The sequence below is a fragment of the Protopterus annectens genome, chromosome 9.part0, assembly GCF_019279795.1.
Source record: "Protopterus annectens isolate FY-2018-M chromosome 9.part0, PAN1.0, whole genome shotgun sequence".
Taxonomy (NCBI): Eukaryota; Metazoa; Chordata; order Ceratodontiformes; family Protopteridae; genus Protopterus; species Protopterus annectens.
Window position 1 is genome coordinate 164,185,306 of NC_056743.1, and position 16,354 is coordinate 164,201,659.

General features: G+C 37.9%; 1 protein-coding gene across 1 annotated transcript in view; it reads right to left on the minus strand.

Annotated features, from left to right (window-relative positions):
• Nucleotides 1–16,354, minus strand: part of LOC122810504 — a 947,661-nt gene that overhangs the window by 559,241 nt on the left and 372,066 nt on the right. The gene's annotated exons all lie outside the window — the stretch shown is intronic.

Here is a 16,354-nt window from a genome sequence, read left to right on the forward strand (position 1 = left end):
AACTGTTTGTGCCGCATACCACTGTAAAAACATGTCTCTTGTAATTTGTGTGTATACTGATTATGTCTAAATAACTAAATGTGTCTGTAATTTTTCTTTGTGGAGCTTTTCTCCCAGGGCCTCTGCTGAAAAAGGGCCTTTTTGGCTCAGTCAGACACCCCCGGTTAACAAATGTAAAATAAAATAAAATAATAAAATAAATATTCAACTATAATCCAGCTTTACTTAACCCCTTTTCATCCTAGTCACAGATTTCTTTAGCCATACAACATTTTTATTATAACTAAATCATCTGTATATGAGAGATACACAGGTATTATTACACCTTTTTCCTTTCCCATCCTAATTTTCTCATTTAACCAGTACATGTTTACATTATTGCATTCATTATTAGCACAAAAAACAATACTGACTGAAAAAGGGGTGAAACAGTGGTGTCATATTTTTATTTTCTTTCCTAACCAATCATTTATCATAACCTTCACCGCAAACTTCTTATATTTCTTTAATACTTTTATTATTTTTCCCAGTCCTGTAATTCCCTAAGATATTCCATAATTCTTCCCAGCATACTGACTCAAATGTTTTTGACAGGTCAATTGTAACACATTATATGTTTACTCTCCCTTAAAATAGCATCTTTTACTATTCCCAATATTTTGTTCACTTGTTTTCCATCTACTCCATATATATCCATTCCCTATCACTTCTTCCAAACTGATCTCCATTCTTTTCTGTATTATTTTCATAAAGAGTTTATAATCAATGTCCTCCAGTGTTATCAGCCTCCAATTCTTAACATATTCATCATCTTTCTTGTATGTAAAAGTAATCACTCCAGTACATATCTTTTCATCTTCTACCCCTTCCACTAACCACTCAATCAATATTTTCACACATTTTTTCTCTTACACTCATCTCCTTAAATTATCAATAATCTAACCCATCCCCTCCTGGTGATGATTCTTTCTTCCCTTCTTTTATAACACTTTCCAATTCATTCATTTCAATTATTTCTTCTAACTTGGATTTTTGCTCTCTTTGAAATTTACTTTACTTTCTGCCTTCCCATTTCAACTTCTTCCTTATACAAAGCAGAAACATTTTTTTTCATTTGTAAAACCAATCTCCATTATTTCATCTTCTTGTTTATATTTTACTACCCCATTCTCATATAACATTTCATCCATTTTCTACTCCCTTCCCTTCCTTTTACTTCATTTCCTAAAAGGTGAAATGTCTTTCTTTTCTTTTAAAATATATATCTAGCTAAAACTCCCTCCATAGCCTCAACAAGCAAATCAGATCACTAGTGAAAACTTCCAAAGCCAATTATGAATCAAAACTAGCCTCTGAAGCAAAGGCTAACCACAAAGCCTTTTTCAGTCAGAAACCTCCATGGCAAAGCCCAGGTTTGTTCCAAATTAATTCTTAATGGTACCACTTACACTGATCCTGTTGACTTAGTCAACCTGCTAGCAGACAGGTTCAGCGCAAACTTCATCCCCCTGTCCCCCTCAAAGGCCCATTCGACATCCCCAATACTTGCTCCGCACCTCACATCTCAAGTGTTAAAGGCCCTATCCAAAGCAAACACAGTGTCCATGGGACCTGATAGTATCCCAGGCTGTATTCTGCAACATATCCAGCAAAAACTAGCCTTGCCATTGAGCACCGTATTCAACCATAGCCAAAGTACAAGCTTCATTCCAGCAGAGTAGAGAACTGCCATTGTCATCCTTTTGCACAAAGGTGGTGCCACTACTGACCCTGGAAACTATCACCCCATTAGCTTGACAAGTCTGATCTGTAAGGCCATGAAGCGCATTATTATGGACCTCAAACAAGGACACAGGCAATCTCCAAGCACTTGAACTTACCCAGTTTGGATTAGTCAAGGGCAGATCTTGCCTGTTGAACCTGGCTGAATTTTTTGAGACGGTCACCAAGGTACTGGATGAGGGTACAGTACATACAGCTTACCCAGACTTGGCAAAGCCTTTGACACAATCCCCCACTCAGGAATCATTGAAAAGCTGTGAGAAAACTAAACGCCTCGCAAGTAGGGTATGCTCGGCCGACCCATTAGCTCATAAAACACCAGAGGCCAGCATATGCAGCTAGTAAATACTTTTATTGAAAAATGGATGTCAATAAGACATATAATGCCGCAAAATATATCACTTCAAATCTGTTTTGGCTATGTAGCCTTCATCAGTGATAATGCTTTATGACTGATGAAGGCTACATAGCCGAAACCGGTCTGAACTGATATATTTTGCGGCATTATTGACATTCATTTTTCAATAAAAGTATTTACTAGCTGCGTATGCTGGACTCTGATCATTGAAAAGCTAACACAACTTGGCATAAATCCCTATCTCATCAGGTGGGTGGCCAACTGGCTCACTGATAGGACCCAGAAGGTCAAAATAGGTACCACCACCTTCAACAGCAGACCTGTCACTAGTAGTGTGCCCCAGGGATCTGTCCTGGGTCCCCTATTGTTTCGCTTCTACTTCTCAGAGGTCCAAACAAAGGCAAAAGGCTTGTGACTGATGAAGTTTGCGGATGACTAAGCTGGGTGCTGTCACCGACTCTCCAAATGATGTTAACATACTTCAAAAGGGGCACACAGCAACAAATGACTGGTGTCAAAGGCATGGCCTTAAGTTAAATGCAAAAAAATGTATTATCATACCATTTGGGAAAAACACGGCCTCTACTGATTACCACATTAACAGCAACCCCCTAAGCACACAACCTGTGGTGAGAAATCTGGGCACACAAGTTGACAACAATCTCACATTTGACCATCATATAGCAGCAGGGGTCAGAAAAACCTTTTACTTGGTTCATCTCATAAGTAATGGGACTGCATCCGGAAAAAAGGAGGTTACTATCTCTCTGTACTCCTCCCTCATTAGGCCAATAATTGAGTACAATGCCCAGTTTGGCAGAGTCTATATTACAAATTTGAAGCTTTAGGTAACAGAATACCTAAAGCTCAACACCTAATTAGCGAAAGGTGTAAACATCGGCCACTTCCGCAAATTCTTCTGTAGGAAAATAATATGCTTGGCCGGAGGAAAGAAAAAATTCTAACCCTGATCAAGTGGGGGGCTTCACCCCCCCCCCCACACCCCCTAACTAAATATACCAACTCTGAGATTGCTCTACAGTGGAGAAAAGGGCAGATTCCCGATAATGGCCAAATAAATTCTTTCCCTATGAAATAATCGTGGAAGAGGCTGTTCAATATTTACAGCTTTCGCTGTTTAGGTATCTATCTTTAGGTATTCGATTACCTAAAGTTTCAATCACCTAATACAGACCCTGTTTAGTATGTACCTCCCCAAACAGCTGCACTAACTGGAAAGGCCACAGAAATACCTCACAAAGAGAATCCATTGCCTCCAACACCTGTCCTATGTGGACAGGCTCAAATCACTACAGATTTCTCAGAGGTGATCTGTGTCTTGCCTACAAGGCAATGTCAAACCCTGCTCTACTAGAGAGCTCCATATCAGTAAGTCTATCTCCTCACATAGTAGATGACTGAAAGACTTAAATCTAATATGTGACATTAACCAAACCTGATGGAGAGACAGGTTTGTCTCCCAGAGGCTGCCCCATCTCTGGAATAGATTCCCCATACACATCAAAGTACATTGCTGACCCTCCAAGCGCAAACTTGATGAGTAGATGTGCAACCATAAATTTGTCCCAGGTTCCACCTGTGTCCCTCACTGACAGGGGCAACAGGTGCTGACTGAGGTTTTTTTTGGGGGGATAAACTCTTGGCTAGGCTTGTAAGGGTCCCAGAGCCATTAGCCTAACAATTTCCTATGATCCTATACTTTTTCTATTTCTTCACAGTATCTTAATTTATTCTTCATTTTTTCTCATATCTTTTCTATTTCTCTCACTACTCCTTCCATTCCTTTCTCAAAATCTTTCAACATGCTTTCATATTCCACTTGATTTCTTTTTTTTTTTGCCCATTTCTCTACTTTCAAAAGTCTTTTTATATTAACAACTACCCACTACTGTGCCCAGGTTTCATAAAATACTTTCACTGTGATGTGTTCATTCTTCAGCAGACGTGTCCAACCCATGGCCCTCAGAGCTCTTCCATGTGGCCCGTGACCCTTAAGTCCAAATTCAACATTTTTCCCAGGTTTTTTCGGCACCTGCGACCTTTAACCACAATACTGTTGTGCGCATGCGCAAAACGCACCCTTCCCATTTTGTTTTTCATGCTGACTAGGACTTGTGTGTTCGTGCCAAAGAGCTGGGCTGTAGGGTTTCTCGTTTGCGTGGAAGACAAATCTGTTGTTGGCTCTAAACCGGACATCAACTCCGACCGAACTGTATTTAAGCAGGTAAGTATAACTACCAGAAGACAGGCATTATTTATAAAGCAAGTTTTTAATCTGCTTGGATCAGATTTTGCACAAACTGACTGTTAATAGAAGCAAATGTATCCTGCAGAGTACATGGGTAGCAGTGTGTTTACAGCAGTTTATTACACAAAAATGGAAGACTCCGCTTTAGGCATGTTTTAAGCCGGGTTCCCATTAACTATCTTCTAATAATCTAACTACTTTTATACTAGTTTTGGTTGAAAATGCACAGTAAAACACATTTACTAAAAACAGCATTGCTGAGTAGTGCGATGGTAATACAGACTGCATGGTTAGCCCTATTAGATTTTGCTGATTAATGTCTGTGGGGAACAGAATGCTGTGAACATTAACTAAGGAACTTAGAAAGTCCTGTCGTTCATTGGTTTCAAGGTCACGAGTTCAATCCTGATGTTCAGTCTGCATATTCTTCTGTTGTCCCTATGACTTATCACTGGGTAGTCCAGTTTTCTTCTACTTCTCAAAAATGTTGAATTGTCCAATAATTTAAATTGCAGTTGCACTTGACCTTGACAAAGGGTCATGGTTGGAGAGCTATTTTGCTTGGCATGTTTAAAACCAAACCTTTCTACTGCAGCAGAGTCTCTTATTTCAGTTCTTAACCTTGCTAAACTTGTAATGAGGAATGAAAATAAAGAACTGCCAGAGGCTCTAAGCTGGCCTAACTGGGTCAACAAGATGGAACACAAAACTGGTATAAAATGGCTGCACAAATCTATCTAGCTTCTGCTTATTTTCACTGGTCTCTGCTGTTTACATTCGATAGGAGCCACAGATGACATATGAATCTCTCTGGAACTAAAACATATGGGTTAAGTCATGCAACAGCTCAGTCTGTAAAACTGAATGAGTTATTAATGTTATTTGTTATACCACAAGAATAGAAGACTCCACAGTAACCATAAAGAATTTAATCAAAAAAAACTAAGAATTTCACAGTAATACACATACACAACACATGTTATCCTCTCTCCTAGCCTCGGCACAAAGCCCTTTCAAAGAAAAAATGTGTTCTTATACTAACATACAACTTTTTTTTCTAACAAAAACCTCCCAAATCAATTATCAATTAAATTATTAATTTTAATTAACTAAACTTAAAAAAGACAAAAAACTTAACAAAAATAAAAAAAATATACATTAAAGTAAACTTTTCCACAACACAGTCGCATTTAAACCATTTGGTTTTTGAGTATTAAATTTCATATCAAAATATAATTCCTTTTTTTTAACATTTTTTTTTTATACATTTTCATTCAAATATTTTTTGTTTTTTTGAATACTGTCCTTAATGTCACCTATACATCATCCTCCCTCTATGATGGCGCTGAATGAAAATGAAGCAAAAAAGGAGTAGCTTTATTATTATTAATAATATCTCATGCTCTTTCTTTCTGCATTCTGTAGTGTTTTTTTAGTCTCCCAATATAATATTTTTGCAAGGGCATTTAACAAAAAATAAAAATAATGCATTTGCCACACTTTTTCGCACTTGTTGAGAGTAACTTGTGTATACAGCAACATGTTTGGCATTTCAAATCGACTATGTTTGCTTGTTGTGGTATACAGTTATTAATGTTACTGTGTGCCCCTGAGAATACTCACTTTACCCTGAAGGCTGTCAGTGTAAATTAATACCAAATATTAAACTTGCAGGCATACCTCTCACGTGTACCTCTTTACGAGGAACGTACCTCATTTGGGATCTTAAAAAGTTCATGTTCCTCAAAGTTCCACATTAAAAGAGTCTGTCACACATTCAGTTTTAGGAAGATTTTGAAGTGAAATCCATGGTAAATTGAAATTAATCATACTAATTCATTAAATTAAAGGATCTTCTTTATAAGTAAAACCAGCATATTCTAACCATCCTATGACCTTCCTAGTTGAAGTTGTTAATAAGCCATTAGTATGTGTTCCACATTTTGCCCATTTATTCCACATTATGAAGAAGAGTGTTCTTCATTTTGGCGATGGAAGGCTGAGGAGCTATGCTTGCAGGCCTGTTCTTCGGATAAATTAAATTTATGTGTGTGATTTATATCAGATTAGAAAGGGATGCAAGTAAGTAAACTACTGAGCCATGTCAGGTTGTTACTCCTTGCAAATTAATTGAGGACTCTTGCACATAAACATCTGCCTCCTATAAGCTATCAACGTTCAGTATGTGTTCATGCAGCCAAAACTTGAAATATGGTGACCTTTGTTTTTCTTTTGACATTAAGTAGACTGGGGTAGTTTAAATAATGGTGGAACTAGGTCTGAAATTTTCTTCAGAAATATACACTCAGCTGAGTATCAGAATTGATTCAGAAATATACATTGAGCATTATGAGAGAAACACTGGCATATTTATGGTAATGTTTTCAAAGGGGATTCCCAACATGAAGGAAACCAATGTACAGAAACAGGGCAGAAGGGGCAGAGAATTAATCATTTTATAGAATGAATTTCCTGGAATGGTGTTTGGTTCATGGTCACCATGGTTACCACTCATCAAACTTTCACTCAGGAAGCTTGCCCAACTGCCACACCCGATTATTGACAGCAAAGCTTGGGGATGGCAGATATGCACTCTGCTCCAGTCCTACAGAAAGACTTTTGGAGTTTAGTGCATTTTTTTTTTTTGGTAAAGAAAAAAAAATTCCTCTTTTTTTCTTGTTCCTTCAAGTTGGCTTTTCCTTATATAATTACATTATAAAGGAGGGAACCATTGTCCAACTACCAGTGGATTTGACTAGGAAGGGGTTTCTTGTCAAGATCTTTGGAATTTAAAATGAATAATGACAATTCCTTGGGATATTCATCCAGGACATCAGGTGATGAAGTTGCAAGCTGGGAGGCATTCACATCCTTTAATTTTATTCAACTGTATGTGAGGGTGGCAGCATGTTGGGTCTTGAATCAGTCAGGCTTGTGGAACTCAAAAGTGGTAGGTTAGACTGAGGTTCAGCGGTATGGATGATTTTGGGTTCTTGGAAGAATGAGAGGTATACCTACTTCCAATCTTCCTTACTTATATGTTTGTTAAAGTTAACTTACCACCATAAGTGCATAGAATAGATTAGAATTCTGCATAATGTTGTTCTTGTCGATTCTTAAAAACTGTTTTCATCTCCCCTCTGGCAAATCACTGACAACCGAAGTTACTAACAACAATGCAAAACCTGTTCCATCAACTTTCTGAGTTTATAAAAGCAGTATTTTAACTGTTTAACATCAGTCTCTGACTTCAGCCCTCTGTCCCCAACTACTTTTGGTTCTGTCCGACTCCAGATGTCTTACTTAAACCAACAGATACATATGTTTACCACAATAAATTTACAATACCAACTGCTTCCGAGGCTGGAAATAATAAAAAAAAATAAAGTGCACGATGAATCAACGGTGGACTGGTTAACTTTCCCGCCCTAGCGCTCGCCCCTTAAGTGTGCACACTGTTTTACCACTTAGCAAGCATATCATCTGTAGGTCAAGCCATGTAGGGCATGAGGCGTACATTCGGTTTGCCCATTTATTACATGAGCTTTTGAATTAAAAAGCACATAATGGATCCAAATGGACTGCTGAAATAGTACAGAGCTAGCGATTGTGGCAAGAGTCAGAAGAAGGGGGGGACCTTCCCTTTATTAAACACACTGGGCACAAAGATCACTCCACTGTCATCCCACTTCAGCTGTCATCTTGCATAAAATTTGGGGTTATTCCTTATTTAAAAAAATGATCAAACTTGTCCTTTACTAAAAGGTTTGGTCAATCTCTAAACAGTTTTCTTTCAGTCAGTTTTAGGACTGGCCATTTGATTAAGTTCACAACTGCAGACCTTGGTTCATTTTTCTTGTTTACTGCTTGAGTTAATTGTTTCTCCTTGGTCTGTTTCAAGTTTTACGTCAGTCAGGTCAAAAGGAATTTGAAGGAGGGGTGGCTATTATATGAAAACTCGCGATATTTTTATGAAGAGAGGATTTAATTTTGGGCAACACCTCCTTGCTTTATTTTTTTCTATGCTTTGATTACCCACTGAATCCAGTTAATGGTGACAGAAGAGCCAGACCTATCCCAATACTCATTGGATATAAACAGTGGGCACACTTTTTCACTTCTGACCAATCATAGTAGTAAACGAAATAAAAGATAATTTCAACAAGTAGATGAGAGTCATGATTTGCAGTAGTAACAGTTTGTCATCATCTTGTGAATCATCACAAATGTTTAGTAAGGGTATGGGCCTCAACTAACTATTATCAGTGCAGCTTTTGCTTTGTCATTTGTATTAAGTAAAAAGAGAGGGTGTTACTTTTGGCAGGAAGGTATGAGAGGACAGTTCAGAGGTAGTAATAGTAATGTTCTGATTCTGGCTTCTAGTTTAGAAAATGGTAGACTGGTAAAATTATGGTGTGCACATGCTGGTCTAAAGTACACAGTGATATGGAAAAAGAGTGAAGAATTCTAGAAGCATTTGATTTAGTAAGGAATGGCATTGGTTCATATGAATACATTTACAGGAGGAAAAGGCAGCAGTCACCTGTATGACCTTTTCAGAGATGGGCAGACAGTGAGCTTTTTAGCTACGTAGTAGAGCTGTTTTTACAGGAAAAATTACACTTGAACTGATGCAAATTAGAGCCACTTGAAAGAAAATCTGCATTAACTGAAGCAAGCAAAGATGGATGGAAATGACTGTATGCTTTCTATGGGGAAATATTATGACCATCTAGACTATCAGGGTAACAACCCATTTAGCAATACCAATAAGCATGTCAGATTCACACCTAATCAATCCAGAACTCCCAAAAGGAAGAGGCCCAGATCTATTCTTAGAAAACGGCCAGTAGATAATGGATCATCTACTGATGATCTATCCTCCTGTACGGATTGTGATATGCACCTGGCATCAGATTCACTGACCCCCAAAAGGACACAGGGATTTGTCCCTTTAGGACAAGATACAAACGAGGGGGGAGGAAGCACAGGAAAAATCAACAATATTCAAAGTCTGTTGAAACTAGCAATACAGAAATAAACAATAATGCAAATGCAAATGTTTTGAACGTATCAGACTTTAATTTGTCAACTATTCATATGTCCATCCTGAATAAAGAACTAACTTTTATTCCTGGTTTTGTGGTCTCTGAGGATTTTCTGTCACAAGATGTAATGTCTTTTTGTAGAACACTTAATCTTAAGTTGCAGTTTGGTGATACAGATGGTAACACTATACTTTCACATACCATAAATCACAATGTCTTCCCCCTATGCATCCCATAGTGCACCAGTTTCAGATTAGTATTCTCAAAGATCTGCACTATCGTAGCTCTGATATTTCATTCAAACCCAATAAGTTGTCTTTGGCTGAAAAGGATGCGATTATGGAATTACAGAACAACAAGGATATTGTCATCATATCTGCTGATAAGGGTGGGGCAGTAGTAGTAGTAATGAATTGGTCTGAATATGACAATGAGGCTAAGAGACAGCTTCTGGATAGACGTTACTATATGGAAATACCCATCAACCCCACCTTTAGATTCAAGAAGCAAATAGATGATTTCCTGACAACTGCTAGGGATGAAGGTATTATTACTGACAGGGTGATGCAGCAACTTAAGATTCAGGATTCTGATAATCAATACATCTATTTTTTACCCAAAATACACAAAGATCCAGTTCATCCACCAGGCAGACCTATTGTGTCAGGTAGGGGATACATTACGGAACCTTTGTCCATTTTTCTTACCAGGTATTTGAAACCTTTGCTATTCAGGGTACGTTCCCGTCAGGACACTACAGAATTCCTGAAAATCATTTCTGAAACCCAGTTAGAACCAGGTTGGCTCATGCACACACTTGATGTCAGTGCTCTTTACATTAACATCCCTCATCAGGTTGGTTTGGAAGCTCTTGCCTACTTGGCTACAGGTGGCTGGTTTATATCAGCCCGACTTCAACACCTTTCTTGTAGGCCTTGCAGAACATGTCCTAACTAACAATGTCTTTTTTTACCAAGACACTTGCTAATGGCAAACCAAGGGTACAGCTATGGGGGTATCTTTTGCCCCCATTTATGCTGACCTATTCATGACATTCACTGAGGAACAAATAATTTATGATAGCAGTCACAATATATTTCTGGATGAAATTGACATTTGGAGGTGGCATTTGGATGACTGCTGGATGGTATAGAGGGCAGATGTGGATTATTTACTGGAATTCATATCCTATCTGAATGACAACAAATGGGGTCTACAATTCACAGTTAACCACCATGTAGATACCATTACCTTCCTTGATGTGCTGATCAATAGATTACCTGATCATACTTTAAGTACACAGGTTTTTAGGAAGTACCCGGAATACAACACTGTCCTCCATGCATCCAGCTTTCATCCCCCTCACATAGCAAGAAATCTCCCCAAATCACAATTTATACGAATGAGGCATATTTGCTCTCAAGAACCCACCTTTCAAGAACACAGACAGGATTTGACCAAGAGATTCAGGTCCAGGGGATACCATATGGGACATGTTCTGCGGGCCAGTAACTGGGCAAACGCATTAAACAGGGAGGACTTGTTAACTTACTAAGCACGGAACAAACAAGATCCTCAACTGATTAGATTTGTGACATGCAAGGTACTCGGATATATTAATCAACAGTATACACAGACATTGGAATATATTACAGTGTGATCAAGAGCTAGCTAATATATTGCCGGATAGATGTCTGTTTTTATGTCGTAAAGGGAAGAACCTGGCATATTGTTTTAAACACTGCAAACATTCTCACGACAACAGCTGGTCTCAACTTACACAAACCACTTTGACAGGGGAACCTTTGACAGGATGTTTCCCATGTGGTCACTGCATAAATTGTGATAAAATAAAGTCTAAACAGTTCACAAGCAAAAATTGCGGTATGGTATATGATATAAATTTTTTTGCCAATTGCAGCAGTGACTGGCTTGTATATTTGGCAACATGTACCTGCGGTTCTTTCTACATTGGGCAAACATCTCATCCTCTCTGGCTGAGGCTCTCTGAGCATCAAGTAACATAAAGAATAAAAAAATCTAATAATGCATTGTATAAACACTGTATGTCACATAAATCAGCAAAATTTACTTTCATGATCATTGATGTGGTAAAGGGTAACAAACTAAAGAAAACAGGTTGGCATTCCATTTTAGACTCCAAAGAGAAGAAATGGATTGTAAAGCTAGGTGGATTATTTCCACCTAGTCTTAATGAGCAATTCTAAAATGAACTAATGGGGTTAATGATGCATGTATTTAAACTAGTAGCACTTGATTTTTTATGTTTACACTGACGAAGGCTGTGTCTCTTACCAGCCGAAACCAGTCTGGTTACTTGTTTTCATGCTGTTTTAATTAATAAATTTCTTTCAGGTCACAGTTTGCTGGCTGAAAGTGTTTTTCTGGATGTACCTTGTTTTTGGGGCTGTGCAATTGCCTTCGTGCAGGAGGTTTTGTTTGGTGGTGGAAATATTATGTTCAAAAAACACAAACTCTTAAGGCAATAAAAAGGTTGTTGGGGAAAGTTTTTCATTTTAGTGCTTGTGGATACATACACAAAGAAGGACTGAAGGGGTCATTGGGGAAAATGTTTCAATTTCCCCAATGTGCATACATATACAAACCTGGCTGAAGGGATCATGGGAGAAAGTGTTTCATTTTGGGGCTCGTGCATACATAGACAAACCTGACTGAAGGGGTCATTGGAGAAAATGTTTCATTTTAGTGCTTGTACATACATAAAGTACTGAAGGGGTCGTTGGGGAAAATGTTTAATTTTTGTGCTTGTGCATACATGGACAAAGTACACAAGGGATCCTTGGGGGAAATTATTAATTTTGATGTCATTTGGTGGTGCTTGTGCATACATGGACAGACTACTGAGAGAGTTGTTAGAGAAAAATGTTTAATTTTTGTGCTTGTGCATACATGGAGAAAGTGCGTAAGTAAGAGATCTTTGAGGGAAAGGATTCATTTTGATTTAATTTTGCGTTTACTGTGCATCCAGTATTTATCTGTTTTATCTTCTATTTTTTGTTTGGTAACTGGGCAGTAGTGGTACTGGGTGAGGGTCTTTCTTGGGTCTAAGGCGGTGAAGAGGTCATTGGGGAAACTTTTTCATTTCAGTGCTTGACTGTGCACACAGACAATGCACTGAATGGGTCATTGGGGAAAATGTTTAATTCTTGTGCTTGTGCATACTACTGTATGTATAGTATGTTTATCAGATTTTTAGAAGACTTTGTGTAAGTAGCACTCCTATTGACATGCTCAGTACATGTGAGCAAGGTGTCTATCCAGGCACCAAGGCAAGTGGGGCCTCCTTGAGAGCTCCTAATACAGTAAGGTCTGTTATGTTTGAGGAAGTTCTGGAAATTAACTGAGGTGCTACAAAAGCACTGTTTTTTGCAAACTTTTTTTAAACTAATTTCTATGTTACATAGTATGGAATACCCACTAATGGTGAAAGGAGAGCATTCCCAAAGCTTCAAGCAGGAGTATTCTAATTTCAGTATGGATGGAGTTAATTTTTATTAGCAGATAAAACAGATCAGGGCTGGGAAAGTGACACAGCCTCATTTTCACTTCAAGGGATGGTTACAGGTTAGATTAGATTCAGAGGCTTTTTTTCCTATGTTGTGGACATAAGTTTAAATATAATAATTTATATATCAAAGTGGAATGCAGGTGAAATCTGGGGTTTCTAAAAAGTCACATCATCTACATATCTTGTTTAGGTTGAACTGAAGACCATTAAGGGAAGGCAATCTTCAAGTTTTGGGATTAATTACTACCTTTGTAATTACTTGGTGAATGTCAATGGTGAGTAATTTATTTTGTAGGATATTTTCTTTGCTTATTTTTGCCCCCATTGACTGTCAATTATCAGGTCCCATCTGGTCAAGCTGGCCAATTTATTTCCTGTTACTGGAGTGAGGGTTAGCTCGGATGTTCCAGCATTCCAACAGCTAACATTGGTGGTTTTAAGATTTTTGTGTCTCGCCCCATCCAGCCTACACACACACACACACACACACACACACACACACACACACACACACACACACTTTGAAATTTTATTTATATACAAACACACAGACACTCCTGGGGAAGGCTGGCACAGGTTCACTAGTTATGCCCCCTTCTGCCCAGATTATAAGGTAGTAAATCACTATCAACCATCCTTACTTATCGGCTACTATCGACTACTATACGGCCCTCACCAAAGGGTGACCAATCCTACTGTGTGATGTTACTATTATCCAAATGGTAAGTGTGACCAACAGTAAGGCTATTGGAGTGGCCTATACAGTGTCACCAAATATATATGCAAGTACTGTAAGAGCTTAAATAAACAGACCAGTCACAATTAAAAGGTTTAAATATATTTAATAATAAATAATAAAAGAATATGACAATATTCAATAACAGTACAGTGAGTTCAGAATCGCAGGAAATATTTTACAACATTGCAGACAGTCTCAAATACAGAAAACATCTAGTAATCTTACTATATTCCTATCTATCCCTAAGAGAGGTTACTTATCTCTCAGAAGTTTGCCTAGAACTGGAAGTCATAAAACAGTTAAAACACTTTTACATTTGAAACCTGTAATTTTTTCTGTTTCCAGACAATATAAAGAACTTCTGGCTGTAGACATCATGTCTTCTTGCTGAGATAAACGCAACTGTAAAACAACTCACTTATTTTCTTAGAGTTTGCAAGTTAAATCTGTATGTTCCAACTTCTACAATTAAAGCACACATCTGTACAGGTATATAGTTTATACACAGTTCTGTTCTTTTCCAGCAGGGTACACTGTGGTTACTTTCTTGAAGCTCGGTACAGAACATACAGTTCAACACACACTTCTGCACCAGCAGTTTAATGTACATATAACATATAGTTTTCTTACATTTGTAAGACAAGCATACGAATCATATTAATATTCACAAATGACATACAATTATGTACAAAATTCCATCTAGCTGGGCTGGCAGCCTCACAGCCGCTCTCCCTAAAAGGCCAAAAGGGATGATGATGCATTTTTTGGCATTCAGCTTGCGGCCATGGTTCTGGCACTAGTCATTTGTTTGGGCGAGACCCTCTTAGTTAGAATTGTTTTATTAAGTCGGTGATGTGATTTCTTTACTTTATTGCAAATTTGTTGGCTTATTTTTTGTGGATTATAGTACTGTAGGATTGCTAATGTTGACATTTTACCTACTTGGATGGGTGGAGTGGTTTTCCCAGTGTGAATTGGTAGTACTGTGGTGAATTAATGACAGTGGCAGTGTGTGCCAGTTTTTTTTCTTTGCAAGTGAATGAGTTTTCTTGGGTAGCATGCAAAGTAAACAGTGTTTAACTTGATGTACAGCTCTGATTAGGTTATTGAAAGCTACCAACCTTGTAGCAGTAAGAAACTGTTGATTACATGCTAACCATACATGTTCATAGCTCTATCGCAGTCCATCTGAATTTCATGAATTATATAAAGAACTTTTCAAAACGCCCAGTATTACTGGCACAAAGTACAGACCTACAGTCAGAGTAAATGTGATGTGCTTTATGCTTAATGGCTGTTTTGAAGACTAATGGCATTAGTACTACAAATGAAACAAAGTGCCTCATTGGCCCTCCTCAAATGCAATCTGGACAACTGGATGGGTAACTAAGTTCACCCCAGGGGTTCCACCTGTCTCTCTCCTGCCTGGATATTTCTGTGTTATGTTGCGGACATAAAATGCTTCCCCCAACACCATTAACATATACTACAACTACAGATAGTTTTAATTTTTATTTCCTTATTTTTTTAATGTAAATTGTTAGCCATTGTTTTAAAAATTATGAATATAACTAGGAATAAAGTAGTTAATAGTTACTCATTTTTAACTTTTCAGCATGGTTTCTGCATCCTGCCAAAGTAAAGTAAGTATGAAAAGAAAAATAGCGGATGAAAGGAGAGTCTTTCAGGAAAAATGGACAGACGAGTACTTCTTTGCTGAATCTAACAAGAAAGTGATTTGCTTACTATGCAGAGAAGTGTTATCCGTTTTCAAGGACTACAACTTAAAAAGGCATTATATTCAAATGCACCCCAAATTAAGTGAATTGCATGGAGTGTGCCATAGACAGAAAATATAAGATTTAAAAAAAAATCTTGCATTCCAACAACATCTGTTTCGAAAATCAGCTACTCAGCCGGATTCTTTACTGAAGGCAAGTTATGTTGTAGCAAATTTAATTGCGAAAACATCCAAGCCATTTGCCAATGGTGAATTTGTTAAAGAATGCCTTGAAAGTGTAGCAGACATAATTTGCCCTGAATAAAAATCAGAATTTTCTAAAATAAGTTTCACACCAGACAATTGCAAGGCTTGTGGAAGATATAGCCAAACCTATTGGAAACACTCTGGAATCTCGGTGGGCAACTTTCAAGTTTTACTTCATAGCTTTGGATGACAGCACTGATGTTACAGATACGGCACAACTTGCTATATTTATTCGTGGTGTTGACAACGATTTCAGTATTACTGAAGAAATGGCCTTGGCCTGTCTGGTTCCACTGAAAGATACAACGAAGTCTGTTGATCTGCACAAGGCAGTAAAAGAAACCTTGGCAAGATTTTCCTTGACCATCGAAAACCTGTCTGGCATAGTAACTAACTGACAGTGCTCCAGCTATGGTTGGAAAGAAGGAAGGACTAACAACACTGATGGAAGAAGATGCAAAACAGATCAGTAATGTGCATTTCATGAAGTACCACTGCATTATACATCAAGAAAATTTGTCTGCACAGACTTTAAAAATGGAAAATGTTATGAAAGTTGTTATTAAAACAATAAATTTGATAAGATCTAGAGGATTAAATCACCACCAGTTTCAGGAGTTT